Here is an 18890-nt window from a genome sequence, read left to right on the forward strand (position 1 = left end):
TATGATACTATTAACACAAAGTTAACAAATTTTATGTTTAAAAAAAGTGTAACAAAAAAATTAATGTTAATTTTGAAAACAATAGGTTTAAATATAGTAATTTGACTAGTGTGACTTAGCGTGTGAAGATGCAAGTTGTAAGCCAGTAAAATAGGATATTCTACAATCATGGCATTAAACAGTTTTTTTTAGATATCAAGTTTTTTTTTTTTAAAAAAAAAGCTGTTAGTGCTGATGGTCTTAAATTAAGACTTATGCAATGAAAGCAACAGTACATGAAAATAAAGGTTTCAAAAAGGATAAATACAAGATCTATACTCAATCGAAACATTTTTTATTTATAATATTTACTTTTAACAAACGTTAGTTATTTTCATTAAACACAAAAAAATTTTTTGATTGCATCCAATTTACATTTTTAAGTCTTAGAAAGCTTTTCATGTTTTTGCATAATTGATAAAAGAGGAAAAGAATATAAAAATTATGGAATGCTATTATGGATTGTTTAAAAAAAAAAAAAAAAAACGCTGTGGAAAACCGAGTTTTATTTTTCCACCAGAAATCAAAAATTAACACTTATTTTGTAGATCACCAGGGACCAAAAAATGTAAGGATAGGGTCATGGAGGAAAAAAACATTAGCACAAATAAAATATGTTGAATAATAAAGTCAAGTTATATTTTTAATCAAAAATTGTAGCAGAATTCCTAACTTACAAAGTTTAAAATTTATTAAAAAGGACTTGCCGATCTTAGACAGTGAAATTTACATTATGAGCTATAAATTAAAACAAATTCATTAAATAGAATAAAAACTACAATTCTTGAAAGATAACCTTAAATTGAACAATTCCAGTGAACTAAATATTTATAGTCCCTCAAGAAAAAGCTGCCAAAATGCCCATTAAAAATTATTTAATTTTATTCTTATATTAAAGAACATAATGCTAGAAAGCTTTCAGTTACATTTCAAAAACAGGTATTAACTTTGTTATATATAGCAAAAAAAATCTAAAAAAAGCACCCTAGTTTTTTAACTAAATAATTTTTATTTCAAAAGCACTAAAACAATATTCAATACCCACTGTGGATTATGAAACTATTATAAAGCATGTAATACTAGAATTATAAAAAAAGCTAATTGCTAAACAATGTAAATATACTTTTTCATAAAATATTCTAAACCATAAAATGCAGTTAAAATAAATGTTGAAAACTAGATGAAAACAGAATTTTGGAAATACAATTTTAATAATATTGCTGAAGAAAAAATCTTATATCCTCATAAAGAACAGAAAATAAAAATTAACAAATTTATTCAATACTTGAAACAGAATAAATTTGAATTTGTAAATGAAGTTTAAATAATGCTACTGTCGACTATAACAATTAATTATGTAAATAATAACAATTTAATAAACTATTATATATTTTAGTAATTGCAATTATTATCAATGGGGACTGATTTCAAAGCACATCTGAGATCTCTTATTTTATAAACAATATAATAAACTTAAACATTTTGTAATATGCACAGGTGAAATAACTTTACTTAAACCTCAAAGCTTTGAAGAAATAATAATCAATAACTTATTGAATTGAAATCAATAATTAAAAATAGTACTATTAAAACAATAACTTTATGAATCAAGGGTATTAAGAAAACTTGAATTTTTTTCTGGTCTCATACTCAGATCTAACATAGAACACTTGAATAATGCATACAGACCAAAAAAAAAATTATCTACACCTAGGAAAATAAGAAACTAGCAGTAATTAACTTGCAGGGGTCTGTCTAGGTTTTTCTGAGAGGTACCTATTTTGTGAAAATTTAGACATAATTTGTGAAAAATTAAAAATTATATTTAAAAATCAACACAAAAATATGGATTTATCGATTCTTAAAGGATACAAAAATAAAATTTTAAGAAAAAGTATTTTGTGAAACTACCGTTTTTCCTAAAACTGAATTTGTGAAACTACCGTTTTTCCTAAAGTTGAATTTGTGAAGGTACCGCTAAACGGTAGTAAATTCGGCCTAGACAGACCCCTCACTTGATCTGCCAAATATAATTGTAAAAATTTTTTATCCCTATAGCATTTTTCCCCTTCGACTAATAATTAATATATTATATGCCTTTTAGTAAGCTGACTGATAGGCATAGTAGAAAAATCAAATGGATATTTTTTGGATTTGGATGGTTTGTAAAAATTATACAAGATAAAAAAATGAGGTAAACATTTGCTACAGTTAAAATCAAATTAAGTGAATTTCAATGCATTAAAGCATGTCAAAACAAATTAATCCTATTTGTTTTTAAAAAAACATATGTACCAGATAAAACGAGGAAAAAATTTTGCTACGTAGAATATCAAATTATATGAATTTCAAGCAACTAAGAAAAAGAATTCAAATCAATAGCGCAGCATGTCAAATAAACGAATAAAATCCATGATCATTTGTTTTTAAAATAATATAAAACTGAATACAATCAAGCACAGGCATGCATACAAAACAAATTCACTTGAACCTGCAATGTGCTGGGCAACTGGCTCGTTGTTGTATGCAACTGAATTCAACAAGTGTTCAATCTGAATTCAATATGTCTTTACTGTTCATCTAATTTTTTAAATATTTGCATAAATTTTACAGCAATTTCGAATGAGCATTGTTAAAATAGTCAATGATTTTCACAGACAAAGAAATTAGTTTAAGTTACTACTATATGTGACCACTATTTTAACACAAAATTGATTAAGACATCAATGCATTTTTTTATTTTTTATAAAATATGATTAAATATAATATTTCACAAAATTTTAATGCATAATACTAAGATATTTTGAGCATGGAGATTATTTTACAAAAAAATGTAATTTATCAAAGACATTTTCATGAATACAGGTTTTATATATATATATTTTAATCAATTGTTTGAAAAATATAAAGGTAACAGAAATTTCAAAATATTAAGAAATGAAAATCTTTAAGTACAATAAATTACAGTCTATTATCACAGCTCTTTTTTTCAAAAAAAAAAAAAGAAAGACTTAAGATGTCCATAAATAATGTAGAGCATTGTAAAATATTATGAAACCTATGATAAATGATAGTTAGTAGCAGCCGCTGGTCTAGGGAGGTTACTTGGAAGATCAGTTAAAACCTTGCTTGATGATCTATTACTAGCCTTTGTCATTGTCTTAATTGCACTGGTGATTTCACTGAAGATGCCATGTGATATTTAGTTCAGCTTAGCCACTGTCCATAATTTAGATATCAAAATTAGTTTCTGGATAAGAATCCTCTTTACAGTAGAAAAATCATCTCATTCATCAAATAGAAAGCTGTCTGCATAAATGTAGCTGAAAATGTAAAAAAAAGAAAGTGAGGCCATAAGCATTCAATGGAAGGGGTATCTGTTTAACGAATAAATGTACTCAAACTTTATTTACTAGAAATTCTATGTTTAAATAGGTAGGTACTTACTATAAGGAACCGATTTAGGATAAATCACGATTTTTAAACAATTTTAATAACATTTGATAACATTAAAATTTAAATATTTTTGACACTAAGGAAACTGAAGAATATTTTGTTAGAAACAATTTTTAAAAAGGATTATATTGTTAATTATCAATCTTTGGAGTCAGAAAACCACTATTACCACAATCTTTCTATTATGTTTCCCATTATCCACATTTAATTAAACACCACAAATAATTACTACTGTTAATTATTTGTGTTATAATTGTTACTTATTTATTGCACCTGAAATACATAAGTACCATAATTCCTTCTGTAGCAACAAAACAAAAAATAATAGTAACAACAAATATTAAATTATCTATTTCTATACATTGTGAAATTGAAAGGTGTTTTAAAACTAAGATGTGCCTGATGTAAGATGTTATATATTTTGTCACTAGAAATGTATTGTTTATTAAAAAATTTTCTCCATGCAACTAAAATTAAATTAATAGATACAATTGTTTATATTATTAACTGATTAGAAAAAATAATGCCGAAAACTAAAGTCATGCACGATATTTTGTTAAGAAGAGATTAATAATTAATAGGTACTTTATTTACGTCGCATTAGAGCTGCTCAATGACATGAATTATGCATATGACTGTTAATGGAAGGATACTTAATAACAGTACAATTCAAATTCAATAAAAATTTATAAAGTAATATAAATAAAAAATTCTATAACTTAATATAATATTCGTAACGGAGCCAAAGCTATAACTACTAAGAACATATATTTTTAATAATTCAACATACCTATCATAACTGTTTATTTACATATTGAACGTAATTTCACTTAGTATCTATCTGTGAAAGGTTTTTAAAGGAAAAACTAACAAAAGTAAAAGCGTTAAAACTTCACAGTTTGGCGCGAAAAGAACCATCGGTACTCTTAAGAAAATTAGACTTACCTAGCATCACTCACGAACTCTTTATTTAATTTATGTGTCGATACTCCAACCAAGGAAATTAGCAGATTCTCTTCTTTTGTTTAATGAAAATGACATAAATAGTTGTTTCAGGCATGGCGATTTCAGCTTCGCACATTTCGAAGCTGTATATCAACATACCGCGACTTTTCCAGAAGAGGTACATGCGCACAAACCTATTTTATTCTGACGTCATTGCTTAGAATCACGTATTCCCGAGAAAGAGGGAAAAAGTTGCATATTCCCCGTCTTAAGGATTGGGAACATTACGGTTTGGAATCGTGCGTCCCGGTGATCACTGCGTTCATAAAAACGAAATTGCTCGTAATAAATTGCGAATTTTTAAAAGAATTATTAGCAATAATATATTTTATATATATTTCATGAAAGTAGAAGAAATTAAAAAAAAATTTTAAAATTTAAGTCTACGTTACGTATGAAATATATGTTTGATAAATAATATTAATTGCTAGAGGTGTGGTGGCAAATAAAAATGTTTTTCAACACAGGAGCGAGAAAAATGAATTAATGAAATATATTAATAAAATAAATTAATATTTTCTAATATAGTTCGCAGATTAAAAATCTTGTAAACAGTATATACTATCTATTTTTACATATTACGTCATTTTACAAAAATAACTTAATAAAATTACTAAATAAAATTAATAAAAAAAAAAACTTAAAAACATTTAAAGAAACAGTTTTGCTCATCCTGAAATATAAAAAAAACTGTTTTATTTTCTTATATTTTTATTTATTTTTCTTCCCAACTGCTTTTCGGAAGAAAAAAAATCAGAAGAAAGCCATTTTCTGCTTTTTTCTATCAGAGCGAAAAATTATCAACCAATACACATTAGAAACTTTTTTTTAAAATTTTCGCACTGATAGGAAAACAAGTAATATTTTTAAGCTTTCAGGAAAAAAAGTAATTAGAACAAAAGCACTTTTTACATGCAGTGATTTAATTCTAGTTCTTAGGATATCTTCTAGTTGGGGAATGTACTTGTTCATCTGAATAAAAGGTATGATATTTACTTCCTTGCTAAGTACTTGGACGTTAAGAAACCATCAGCGTTTACCTATATGCCTACTCGCATGTCGCTATTCTTAAACACTTCAGATATGTTTGAAACTATCTGTCCTTTAAATGCTTCCAGATTTGTTGTTTAAAATAAGTAAATGAGACTTACTTTAGCACTTATGACTTCAGAAAACCCCCAAAAAATAAACTGAGGTAATGATACTTTTCAATTAGATATCGGCAACCGAAGTTGTTACTAATATCTAAGGCTACGAAATTCGAGGCATGCAGAGAGCTCTTGCTTCTATAAAGCTTGGAAGACAGAGCAAGATTCTCTGGTTAACCAGAGCAAAATAATTTTATGGTTGTGCACAACTATAAGAATCTAAAAGGGCAAATTCTTATAGACATGGCATACATTGAAGTTTATAAAATGATGCAATTCAGGAACAAAGCATTTTATATGTTTGTCTATTAGATCTGTTTACATGTTTGAGTTCATTTATAGGTCTAAATATTTTACAATGGTTTATCAGGACTAGTTTATTCTTTCATTCAGACAAATGCATTTATCGATCGATAAAATTTTCTTAATTTTCTACAAGTCGATATTGGGAATTTTTGCAAATTCATTCAATATAACATCGTTCTTCAACTGAAGTGATTCAAGACAAAAACACTGCCGTGTTATTATTGTTTTGCTAGTCCTGAAAATCAAACAAAGGTAAGTCTTAAATAAAAAGTTCACTGACAAACTTTCACTATCTGTAAAAGTCAGTCACCGTCAACCCGTGCCACGCTTCCGCATTAGAATGAACGTTAAAGTTAGTTACGGAAGTAAATTTTTCAAGTATGCAGAACAGATGCTAAATATGACATAAGACGGACTTTCCTTTTTCAAAAAGCTGTACTTTAATCAATATCCTACATATTATTGGTTGGTTTGTTGGGAAAATATTGTAGAGAAATCTTAAGCTCAGCACATGCGGTAAGATCTGACACGCTTTTATCATGCAGGTCAACCACGCAAGGAACTGCATTAGTATCAGGTTTGAGCTTTATTTAAACTTTCAAAAGATAAAATACCATCTTCTTAACATACCTCTCATTTTGAAGGTTAAAACGAAGTTCTCAAGGCAAAACGATATTTTCTAACAGCTGAAAAATTGACAGTTTTAACCAGCAGAGCAAAAATAAATGAAAAATTTAATGTTTTTATTCGAAAATTCAAATTTTGGAGGCAATACTTCTCACCGAAGATATTATTTAATTTGAAATTTTTTTTTTATCTGATAAGTCCTTGAGGATTTGCCTATTTTGATGGTTATTGAAATAAATTGCACATGTGTAACTGCTTGAAATAACTATTATATAATATTTTATTAGACTGGAATAGTCAGGGAACAATACGATCAATTTTGTCAACATCGTCATCGATTTATCACAAATAGGTAACTTGTACACAATTTGATGTGTTTAAATTTAACAGCTTATTTAGTTTGGGGGAGAAATTGTGCCATTTTATTATTCAGGGGTAAAAAATTTGTAACGAGAATCAAGAAAATTGAAAACTCAATTAAGATGATCAAAGAAAAATATAATTAATTAATAACTTTAAATAATATAAATCAAATAAATCAAATACTAAAAAAATAAGCTTAGATTTTGCCCCACAATTGTTATCGAAAGTTTATAATTCATGTATTATATTATATTTGAGTTTTATTAAAAAAAATAACAATAATAGTAATAAATAAATAAAAAAGCATTCTTACTAAAAATTTATTAAAGTTTTTTTCCTGCTAAAAGAAAGACAGTGAAAAAAAGAATTATCTCTGTTTCATTCCAAAGGATAGTCGATTAAATTGAAAATAACATTTAATTTCAGATCGAACAAATAAATTGTTTAAAAAAGTAAACCACAAAGAACTGGATTTTTGCAAAGAAATAATTGCAGAGTTTGAAAATATCCTAGATTATTTGGATCGTTTCAATTAAGGATTACCTAACCGAAAGACGAAATAATTGCGACCCTTTCAAATGCGCTTTTCTTATTTTTTAACTTAAATTGCAGACATAAATATCAGTTGGGATTGTTTTTTTGGAATACTTTCTCAGATAGAACTTTCTAATGCTTATTTTAATTACAAATATCAGGAAATTATAATGTTTCATTGCAGATGCTTCCTGAATATTGTTATTTAGCTCAAAGTTAATAGCTTTGAATTTAAGAAAAATAGTTCGTTTCAAAAATTCTTAAATAAAAGTGATTTTAAATATTTATTATAAAGTTCAAATTTGATAAAATGGAGATAAAAGAAAAAGTTAAATCTTTAATTATCCCTATGTTTTCTGTGTTCCATGTTGTACCATCACATGTGGTCCACATGTGAATAAAAACAAAATATGAAAATCTGATATTTTTAATCTGAGCAGAATATGAACAAAAATATGAAAAATCGATCAATTTTCGTTGTATGGAACTTTTGTCAATGTACTGAAACATTTTTGCAATACTGTAGTTAGAACTGGTTTCAAAATGTCTGAACATTAATTAAATGGTTATTATCTTTGCTAGGCTTTTATAATGTAATGCATGCTTATGTAATTTTTACATGTAAAAATATCGCAAAACAAAACCGTGCAATAAACTATTAAAATCCCTCTACTCTGTGAGGATCATTTCATATACAATGCTTCTTAAATTCAAAACAATAAGCAAATAAATGATTTCTCACAATATTCGTATAAACATTGAATTGATAACTAAAATATTCGATGAAGATATAAATTCTTTCGAAAGCATGAGGATTATTCATAGAGGACAACCTTGAAGTCTTAACTCTCCATTACAATATTTAAAGTCGTAGCGAAATTGCAATTAAAGCAAATATAATTTGCTTAATTTTGCCAACACTTAACCTGGCTACACGATTATCAGGTCCTGCGTATTTCTTTAACTTGCTTAAATATAGTGATGCAAATCAATATTAATCAAAAATAAAACAGTAAAAGCTCACCATTTATTACTTCAATAAATACTTTTAAAAAGAACTCTTCAGTAAAAACAGTTAAATTGGTAAGTATGCTTATTGCCACACATCAATTAACGTTGTTGATTAGGAAATGCAATGTAAAACAATTGTTGCTTGATTAAATAATATTCATAGACAGGTATACATAATTGACACATGAGCATACCGACTACTGTATCATCCATGTAGTGCAATTGTTAAAAACATTAAATAAAAAATACGATGTTACCATAAGGGAGAGCGTGCAATGTACTATGGAACGAACAGCATAGTCCTGCCATTAATTGGTGACTAAGAAAACTAAACTGACTTAGTTGTTTCCTTAGTCACCAATAGTAAATGAAAAGAAGATAGCAACTTTAAAGTGATATTTATGGAACTTAGAAAGTAAAGGAAAAAAAATTCATCCTAAAGTAAATTATTATTACTTATTTTATATTTTTCTATTTTTTACCTATTGATTAGTGTTTAAAATTAAGATAGTCTATTGAACTTTTAATTGTGTTTTACTTAATGGTATGGTTATTTAATCCGAACAACTAACCGCCAACATGTTTACATGCCATGAATTCTATTAAATGTGTCGTACCTTGGGATTAAATTGTTAAAACGAGAAAGAGTGGAATCGTGTGTCTGTTAAAAGAGAAACGAACATTTTCCTTTTAAGAAATTAAACTATATATGAAACAGAAGAAAAAATTAAATAATGTGTAAATTACCTTGACCCTCAGCAACACGATTTTTTAGAGCTTCAATAGCAATTCGTCAAGTTCCTGTAGATTCCAGTACAAATCATGAACTAATATGGTTGAAAAAGTGGCTTTTTTGTAATGTTTCGTAATGTTTATAATGCTTATATTCTGTAACAAAATTTATTATGTACATTTTGTTTCTCTTCAAATTATTACTAATGTTTAATATCCTGCAAACCAAGGTACAACAAACTACATTTCAAGGGGCTACATGATATTGAATTTACCTTAGGATACTTTGGAGGGGTGTAAAACTTCCGTATTACTTTATTACTTCCGTTTTGAAAAACACATTTTCTTTTTAATTTTTTGAAGATAATCGATTAGATATTACTTAAATTTATACTACAATTTTCACCAAAGTAAAAAAAAAAATATTTGCTTTTAAATTCAAAGGTATAACACATTCCCAAGTTGCCTCAAGGTAAACACATTCCCAAGTTCTCTTAAGGTACAACGCCTTCCCAAACTAGCCCAAGGTACAACGCCATCCCTAATTCCTCGAGGTACAACGCCTTCCCAAGCCGCCCCAATTTACATTGCTTTCCCAAGCTGACGAAAGGTACTACACTTTACTCTGCATTGTAAAAATGCAGTATAAACCCAAATATCAAGGCAACTATTTTACACGCAAGTGATGAACTGATGGACTTACACCCGTATTCACCACGCCGAGTTAAATTCAAGAGTAACTCGGGGATCGGAATATTCACGGTTCAGAGTTACTCTCGGATTAACCCTCGCTTTTTATTCTCCAACCGTTTTCAACAGAGGATTTCACAACTCGAGTTTAACTCTTGGAGGAAATATAACGAGGCCTTTGATTGGGCAAGGTAAAACCATGTGACTTTGTATATAATATAAACACGTGCTGTTATATAATATAAACATGTTATTTGCTGGTTTCCAAATGCATAAAATCTTATAGCAGTTAAAACTTTTTCCGTTGGAGTTAAGGCATTGTTCCGATCTGTATCAGATTACAACTTACAGCCAATTTTGGAGATCAGTTCTTCAATCGTCGGTTTTAAGAAACGATATCTTTCAAAAAAGTCTATTTCATCTAACTCTTCTAGGTCATTATTTCTGATAGTTAGGACATATCTTTCCCTTCTTTCAACAGTTTCAAGAAATTCAAGATCTTCAAGCTCAAACGCAGCGATAGAATCCTCCATCTTGTTTGTTTACAAGCTCCTCGTGAATTGGTTACCCTCCGATAACTCGATAAAAACGGAGGGTTACCCGGAGAGTCAGAACTGTCCATGAAATCTGCGAGTTTGGCGAAATTTCGGCTGGAGAATAACGTTTCGCACTAAACTCGTGATTTTACTCTTACACATAGATTACCCGGAGGTAATCCGTGTTGGTGAATACGGGCGTTAGAGCATCTGCTCCAGAGGATTTGCAGGTGTAGAGAAAAACAAAAATAAGCTATTTTGCACTAATTGTTTTCAATATATATATATATATATATATATATATATATATATATATATATATATATATATATATATATATATATATTCGGCTGAAAACTGAAACCGCAAAAAAATTATATGACGTTTTCAGCCGAAACTCTTCTGAATGCTTCTAACTGTATTTGAATTTTAAAAAAATTACATTTAAATATTTAAAAACTAAGAAAAGTTTTTAAATAAAGTTGCTACACTACATTAGGCAAATATTTAATAAATGCAAATTTTTTTCATGTTCAATTTATGCTTAATTTTATCATAAATTTCTGATTTTTTTTAAAATTTTATTCAGTTAGTTTTACCTTTAACTGATAAATATACAGTTAAAGATAACATTAAACAAAGGTTATTTTAAATTATGAGAGGTCCCTTTATAATTTTACCTTTAACTGTTATCTCTTTAGCATGACGTAACCTCAGTAGGATGAAATCATATCAGTTTTGACCAATATTGTCTTTTATTTTACTGATGCCGGTGTACCATTGTGACGCCGAAAGGCATATATGTTTTAATAAGAAAATTTTAACCTTTGTAATATTAAATGCAATTATTTTTAAAGAAATATCTTTCTTAGTTCTTAATTATTATTATCATTTGTTCATTTTTACATTCAATTTACTATAGTTCCTCAAAGCATGCTATTTTGGCTTAAAATTAAATTACATCAAACAACTAGAGTCATTATTTTATTTGAGACGTTATTTTTAAAAAAAAAATTAAAAATTCTACAGAATGAAGAAAAATCTTTTTTTTCTCGTTACATGCCAGAATAGATTACAAACTTCACTTTTATCAGTCTTGATATCAAGTGTGCCTCTCCTATCTTGCGATTGTAAAGAGAATAAAATCATTCTACAGAAACCGTGGAAGGTTATAAAATCAAGAGTTTTAGTTACACTCATGAGGTTAGATTTTACAGCTTTTTTTAATTGTTGTTAAATCTCATGTGGGTTGTGAAAAGTCAGTAAAAGCTGCCTATGGATCTTTTTGTTAGCAACAAGAGATTTGATTCGTTGCATTGCTTCTATTAAAAGAAAATGTTAGAAAACTTTTTTAGGGTTTATGTCCTTTTTTCTCCCACGTTTTAAAGTAAATTGCATTAGTTTGCGTACAAAATTATTTCGTATTTATTATTCTTATTTATTTCGTATTTATTACAGTAGCTATCATTAACACTAGAACGACCGACATTTCTACCTACCTAGAACGACCATTGTGGTTATTTTGACCGCAATAAGAAAACAAGAATAAGTAAGTGGTTTTTAACTAGAATTTCACCACGAAAATTCCAAATAAGTTGTTTTTTTAAATTTTATCGCTTTGCAGCTTTTAAGCCTTAATTTTTTAATATATATAAAGTACTTACATTTTAAATCCTGTGCTAATATTTAAAAGTTTTACAAAAATGTGTAATAATGATAATATTTTTTCTAGAAATAAAAACACCTCATAAAATATCGTAGCATTAATAATTGTTAGGTCTCTAAAACATTTAACAATGCTTTTTTTTGGGAGAAGGAACATTGAGAACATTTAGTACTTAAAAATTAAAGAAGTAAAGCCGGTTTCTGCGCATGTGCTCTATGAAAGAACTAGTTTAATTACTTATGTAGTAAAATTTTTTAAAAAAATTTTGGGCAAAAATTTTGTGAATAATTTTAAATTGCTCCAAGACTTTTACTTAATCTTATTGAATAATTTCAAAATTATAGCAAGTAACATTTAAAAAAATAGCTTTTATAAAAATGTCTATATGTCCATAAAATTTTAAAGCAATTTTGCCAAATTTTTTGCTATTCTTGCTTATAATAACGAATCTAATAGTTTGCATGTTGCAAAGTTATTGCTATGCATTTTTGTCATAAGGTGGTCAAATACACTATTCTCCGTTTTTACTTCATTGCTAGTCCCTCAAACCTCTAAAATGCATCAAACTTCTCTGATCAATATGAGAAATAGCATTATCTAAACGTTTCTAAAGTTACAAAATGATTATTTAAGCATGCATTTCTGAGAAACAGGAAAAATTTAATTATTAATAGGTGCTAAAATTTGGTAAATGATTGTAATAAAATTCGGTACTTAATAATCTGTTTTGTATTGTTTAACTAAATGTGCGGTAATAAGAGCTTTTATTTTGAATACCAGAATTACTGGACTATCGTCACTATCTCAACAAGAAAACCTCAAAATTAATAGATTAAATACCATGTATTTTTGCTTTTGCTACCAAAATAATGGGTTCAAAAAATAGAAATGCCATTTAAATACAGTACTGTAATTTTATAAATTTTTTTTTCTGTGCAAACTTGCACTCTGAGCAAACCTAATTTCCAGCCGCTTTATTATTATAATGATCTCACAGATGCAAATGAACACTTTGTATGAACTACTTTTTGTTTTCAGATGTAAAAATTAACCGTTTTTACTTCCGAATTTAAAAATTACAATTTATCTCTATAATTTAAAACCTCAGCCAGACTCTTATACTACACTCATGTACCAGGTGTGGAAACGTATTTCAAAGGTACAATAAAAATGTTCCTCTCATTTTTCAACAGTGTACCTTTAAATCATGTATCAATCATTTCAATTATGTATCAGTCATGTATTTTATCTACATATTTAAGTGCTACTGCATATTTATATTTTTGACAGATTTGGATGACGATATTTTGTGCCCTTTTATAATCAGCATAGTGTACAGACTAGAAATGTTCAAAAGTAAACCTAACATTATTCTCTAAGTGCTACGAAATTAGCAAAATAAAAAATAGCATATATTTTTCGAGAACACCACCTTTTTTAAGTCAAAATACCTTATATATTGGGTAACTTTTGGGTGACGTATTTTTATCAGACCTAGACTGCATTTGTGACCTAAACCCTATTGAGTAATTACACGACCCATATTTCCCTTTTAATGTTTATCCCAAAATTCATGAAAAAATTACAGATTGCAGATTTACGCTCCAAGACTAGATTAATCTCGCAAAGACAAGTACTGAGTTGTCTACGAGAGCTGGAAGAGGATATCGGAGAGGTATAATAGTGGTTAGAAGAGGTAAAAATAAAGCGCATGTGTTTTGCGCATGAGTTCTTCAACCATGTGTACCACTGAAAAAGGGTGATGCTGATTTAAAGGTAAAAAAAAGCATGACAAATTATTTTTGTACCTTTCAATGTATAAAAACATTTTTTGTAACTTTTAATTTTAGGATGCCATCCGTATATCTCATTTACGAAGGAAATTACGCAATGTGATTGAACGTTTAGTGTAACAAATACAGCTTTTAAGGAGCATTACATATTGAGCTATAAAAAGAATAATTAAAAGTTTCATACTAGAAACTTTCGTTTTTAAAAACAGAAGGAAAGATCGAATGTTGCAGAAAACTTGAATTAATACGGGATATTTCTTTTAAAAATTAAACGAGCAAAAAACAAAACAAAAAACGAAGCAAATTATTTTAATTCTTTTTAATTATATTAACAACAAAAAAAATTCCTACTTCAGATTCGTGCGTCTCCAAATTCAACTTGGTCTTGTATAGCTATAATATCATCTATGCTATTCATCTATTTTCTTAAAGTAATCGTAAAGCAATCAATAAAAGCAATCGTTGCTTTTATCTCTATAAAAAATTACGGAAATAAATTTCTAAGAAGCAAATAAAATTAATTTGTATTTGATAAAAGTTTGACAATAATTTTGTTTTAAAATTTTTACAATTAGAACAAATTTGTTTGATTTGCAGTTACTATTAATATGCAGTTATAATCAACAAAATAATGCAGTTATAATCCTTATTACTTATTGAATATTTAACTGAAAGCTAAGATTTTAAACTATTGTGCTCAATTTATTAAAGCAATTAACCATCATAGTCGAGTTATTTTAATAAATCTGAAATGTATATAATAGTTCACATTTGAAAAAAATAGAGCAAGACACCTTTGAAAACCAGATAAACAAAGCAAATGTTTCAGTGTAATAGGTTTTGAAATTTTTAAATGAAATGAAATTAAGATAATGAAATTAAATATAGGGGAGAGTCGGGTAGCCCCGCCCAATCTCAATTTCATATGTATAGATATTTTTTCAAGTCAATGGGCCATCGGACATTAATTGTTATATTAAAAAAAGATTATTTTCAAAGTTTCAAGTATTTTTGTAGCTGTTAACATGGTAAGCAATAGTTTTGAAAATATGTTTAATACAGTAGTCATGAAATTAAGAAAAATTGGTTGAATGTTTCAATTAAACTTCATTTTAGTACTAAAAAAATAATTTTTTCTATACATATTGCATTAAATTATGTAGTCTTAAGTTTAATTTGCACAACGAAAGAAGTTTATATGTGAGAAATTGTTCGAGTAATTACAAATTTACAAAAAAATTGGATTTCGGGTAGCCCCGCTCACATGAATGTCGGGCATCACTGCCCAATTTTATTTCGTCGACAAATGTACGGTTGCAAAGATTATTATTTTATTGCTTCAAATTTGAATGTTATATGCATTTTTAACAACAAATATTGTTGTTATTAAAAGATTGTTATTAAATGATAGAATTCACTAAAAGTATATAAATATGTAATAAATATAATAATATTGTGATAAAAATCATAAACGAGGTTTATCTATTGTCAATATATTGGTCATTTTCATTTACACCTGAAAAAACAGTTAAAAAACATAATTTTTGTGACTGGGCGGGGCTACCCGACAAATATTGAAAAGAGCTGAAAAACATGTTTTTTTAAATTTCTATTTTTCTAAGTTAAACTATTCTTTTTTTGGTTTATTCTTTTTGCATTATTTAATTAGATGATAAAACAATAGAAACATACAAAAATATTGATTATTACTCAATATTATTCAGAAATATAAGCAATACTCCTTAAGTGGGAGGGGCTACCCGACTCTCCCCTAATATTTAACTAATTTTAGACACATTTTTTTATTTGCATTGTGTTTGAAAATAAAAGCATGAAAGTATAGCTTTCGAAATGCCTACTTTCAAACTTTTCGTATGTAATGTAAATAAAATATACAAATTTCAAGCAAAAGTGTCAAATTAAACAAATTTTTAAATTAATGATATAGAGGTTTAGAGAAAAAGCTTAAAAGCTAAAATAAGGAATTATTTTCGAAACATTTTATACATTTTAATAATTCAGTTACAATTAAAAGTGAATTAAAACACACACTTATATTTTTTATTATATAATAATAGTTAACTGGATAGCGCAATAGGCCTTTGCCATTTTTATGTCATATTATAGTTATCGAATTTTAAATTGCTTTACTTAAATTTCATGAAATGGCTCAATTGCAGTGAAATAATTTGCTTTAACGAATAATATAAATATCAAAAAGTTTTCCTATGCTTGAATAATATTTGCAGATGATGAAGGTTCATATTTTTCTGAAAAAGACAAAAACATTTTCTGTACATCGCATTCGAAGTATTTTTGTTGAAATGGTAAAATAGCTTATAAATCCTGTAGGTTTATTGCAAAGTTACTTTTTTTTCATGATCTCTTTGATCTGCAACTACTTTTTTTTTCAAAAAAAAGTGAAGACATTTGTATAAGTGCTTTTCCATCTACAAGTCCCACATTCACTTCATTTTTATAAGTATAGTAATTTAAGCTTAATGAGACAGAAACAATGTTCCTCAGCAAAAAAGAAGAAGGAAAATTGCTTTTGACTAGAATTTGGGAATGTATATGGGGGAGATTTAAACAGAACATTTCTAAAAGCGATACCTTTTATAAGTACTTTCTAAATTACTTTCCTTTAGCATTTATATTTTAACCATACGAAGGCGTAAAAATTTAAGCAACGTATTATAAATATATTTAAATTTTAAAGAGCTCCTAAAGTCTTTTAAATATTGTTTTGAAATTAGTTAAAAGTTCCATAAAAAGCTTTAACTATTCATTTTTTCTTTACTAAAGCACTTAAAATTTTAAAATCATAAATGATGTAAATTTCCTTTGTTTGCTTTTTATGATGTTTTATTATAGAAGATGCATTCGAAGTGACAGATATGTCTTTATCAAATATTTGTTAAAAATGCCATCGGAATTTTTAAATTTATATTATGAAAAATTTGGTTGATTGGCATGTTTGACTAAAATGTTGCAAGTCTTAAACAATTTTTAAAAAAATATAAATTATATTTTTTTTATAAATTTTAATATTATTTCTTTTTTTCTTGTAAATTTAACTAAATATAAGTAAATTTTTTAAAAAGAAATCTTTAATCTCGTTTATTATCAAACAAGTAAGAAGATGGTCTACAGTTTCTAGCTATGTTTGACTAGAGTTCCTGGTATCTAACTTCATTAGAGAATTATTACGTACTAGTGACATTCTCTGATTGGTGGAGAGCGAAACTTTACCGAAATAAAATGAAGGAAGCATTTTCTCTTAGACTTAATTTGGAGTGATGGGCAATGAAATTTTAATCTGGTGGAATGTCAAAATTACAGGTAGGTTTTTCGCTTTGTTTTTAAATTTTGTCATAACTATTCAAGATGTCTATTGTACAACGATGTAATGTAAAAATACCCCATCTATTTAGCAAAATTTGATTTAAAGAATTGTCATTGCCCTACTTGTCCCTTTTATCAAGTTATTTATGTTATATGAAAGAAAAATTGGTAATTATTAATCAAATGAAAAATAAAGCTATATTTTTATATCTAAAGAACTTAATCTGCACATCAACAATTTTCAGTACTTTGGTCCAGTTTTCTGTTTCTTGGCTGGGAAATGAAAAACGAGACTTGATGCAACAAAATATTGCTACTATTGGCGTTTACGAAAAATTCGCTGCATTTCGGCTTATAGAACTTAAAAAGATGCTATTTATTCGATAATTTTGATCAATTATGCTGATTTCTCATTGTCTTGAATTATGCCCTGCAATTATATGATGTGTTTATTAGTGTTTTGTTTTGAATAGTTTTAAAACTTGATATTTCAATTATTTTCTTGGCTTCTCCATGGGTTCGTATTAAACGTGTATATTTTTTTTATGATTGAAATCATAAATATTTTTTTTATCATACTAAAAACTAGTTTTCTTAATGCCAATTAATTTTTTAGTTAAAAACCGTACCGTTTGTGTTATTTTACGCTTGATTTAAAAATTAAAGGCTTGATCGTGAAGCTAGATATTCTTTAAAATAAACATGAATATGATATATTAAATTCTTGCAGATCTATTAACAAGTACTATAACTCCTTTTACAAAAGAATATTTTAGTTGCTACGTTATCAAAATAATTTTCAGCCTGCAGGATATACATTATAAGAAATATACTATTAATTTACATAATATACTGCAATTGATGAAGGGTATCACTCCGAATCTAAATTAGTGCTGTTTTTTTTTTAAGTATATGTTTTATTATTTGTAAGAAAGTATTATTTTCTGGATACAATACATTTAAGAAAACTACATTTGCATTATTATTTTAACAATGGTTTTTAACTTGTATTTGCACATGAACTACAATATCATAAATAGAATGCTGTAATAAAGAGCCCTCCTGTTGTGCAGTTGGTTAAGGCGTCGTTTCTGAATTTAAATCAAATATTTGCAACCATTTCATTAAAGGAAACAGTTAGACTAAATATAAGAAATTTAATTCTGTAATAAAGCTCATTGATTTGTTCTTGATGATATGTTTTAATATAAGTTCATTTTATTTTCTTCTTTTTTTATTTTCATAGACTTAGAGCACTTATTTGTAACTCAATTTTGTCTTAATTTAGGAATAAGTGCAGACAAATCAAACTTATTAAGCATAACTATCACTCAAAATACATAATTACTTATTAATTATGCTAAGTTTTTACGTAATTAGAAAAATGTAGGTTGATAAAAATCAAAAAGCATTCAAAAAATTTTTTTTGCTACACTGCTGTTTTTGAGATTAAAATAATAGTATCAAGCAATAGCATAAAGTACTTTATTCTTGCAGAAATTACATAAAATACATTTATAAGTATAAATTAACTGCAAACAAACCATTAAACGTTCGATGTCATTATAACACCTGTGAATATCTTATTTCTTCCGAAGTAAAACTTATAAATGTCGAAAGTAATTACTTTAAGAAATAG

The 18890-nt window shown here is 27.2% G+C and overlaps 1 long non-coding RNA gene across 1 annotated transcript; it reads right to left on the reverse strand.

Annotated features, from left to right (window-relative positions):
• Positions 1 to 1028: 1028 nt before the first annotated feature.
• Positions 1029 to 4750, reverse strand: LOC147806313 (uncharacterized). Its single transcript, XR_015435889.1, has 2 exons — positions 4441 to 4750; positions 1029 to 3362 (listed from the first exon to the last, which is right to left on the reverse strand). It is a non-coding gene; the product is annotated as an uncharacterized LOC147806313 (long non-coding RNA).
• Between the last annotated feature and the right edge of the window lie 14140 nt (positions 4751 to 18890).

The sequence above is a fragment of the Parasteatoda tepidariorum genome, chromosome 8, assembly GCF_982258835.1.
Source record: "Parasteatoda tepidariorum strain Cologne lab strain chromosome 8, Ptep-v5.0, whole genome shotgun sequence".
Taxonomy (NCBI): Eukaryota; Metazoa; Arthropoda; class Arachnida; order Araneae; family Theridiidae; genus Parasteatoda; species Parasteatoda tepidariorum.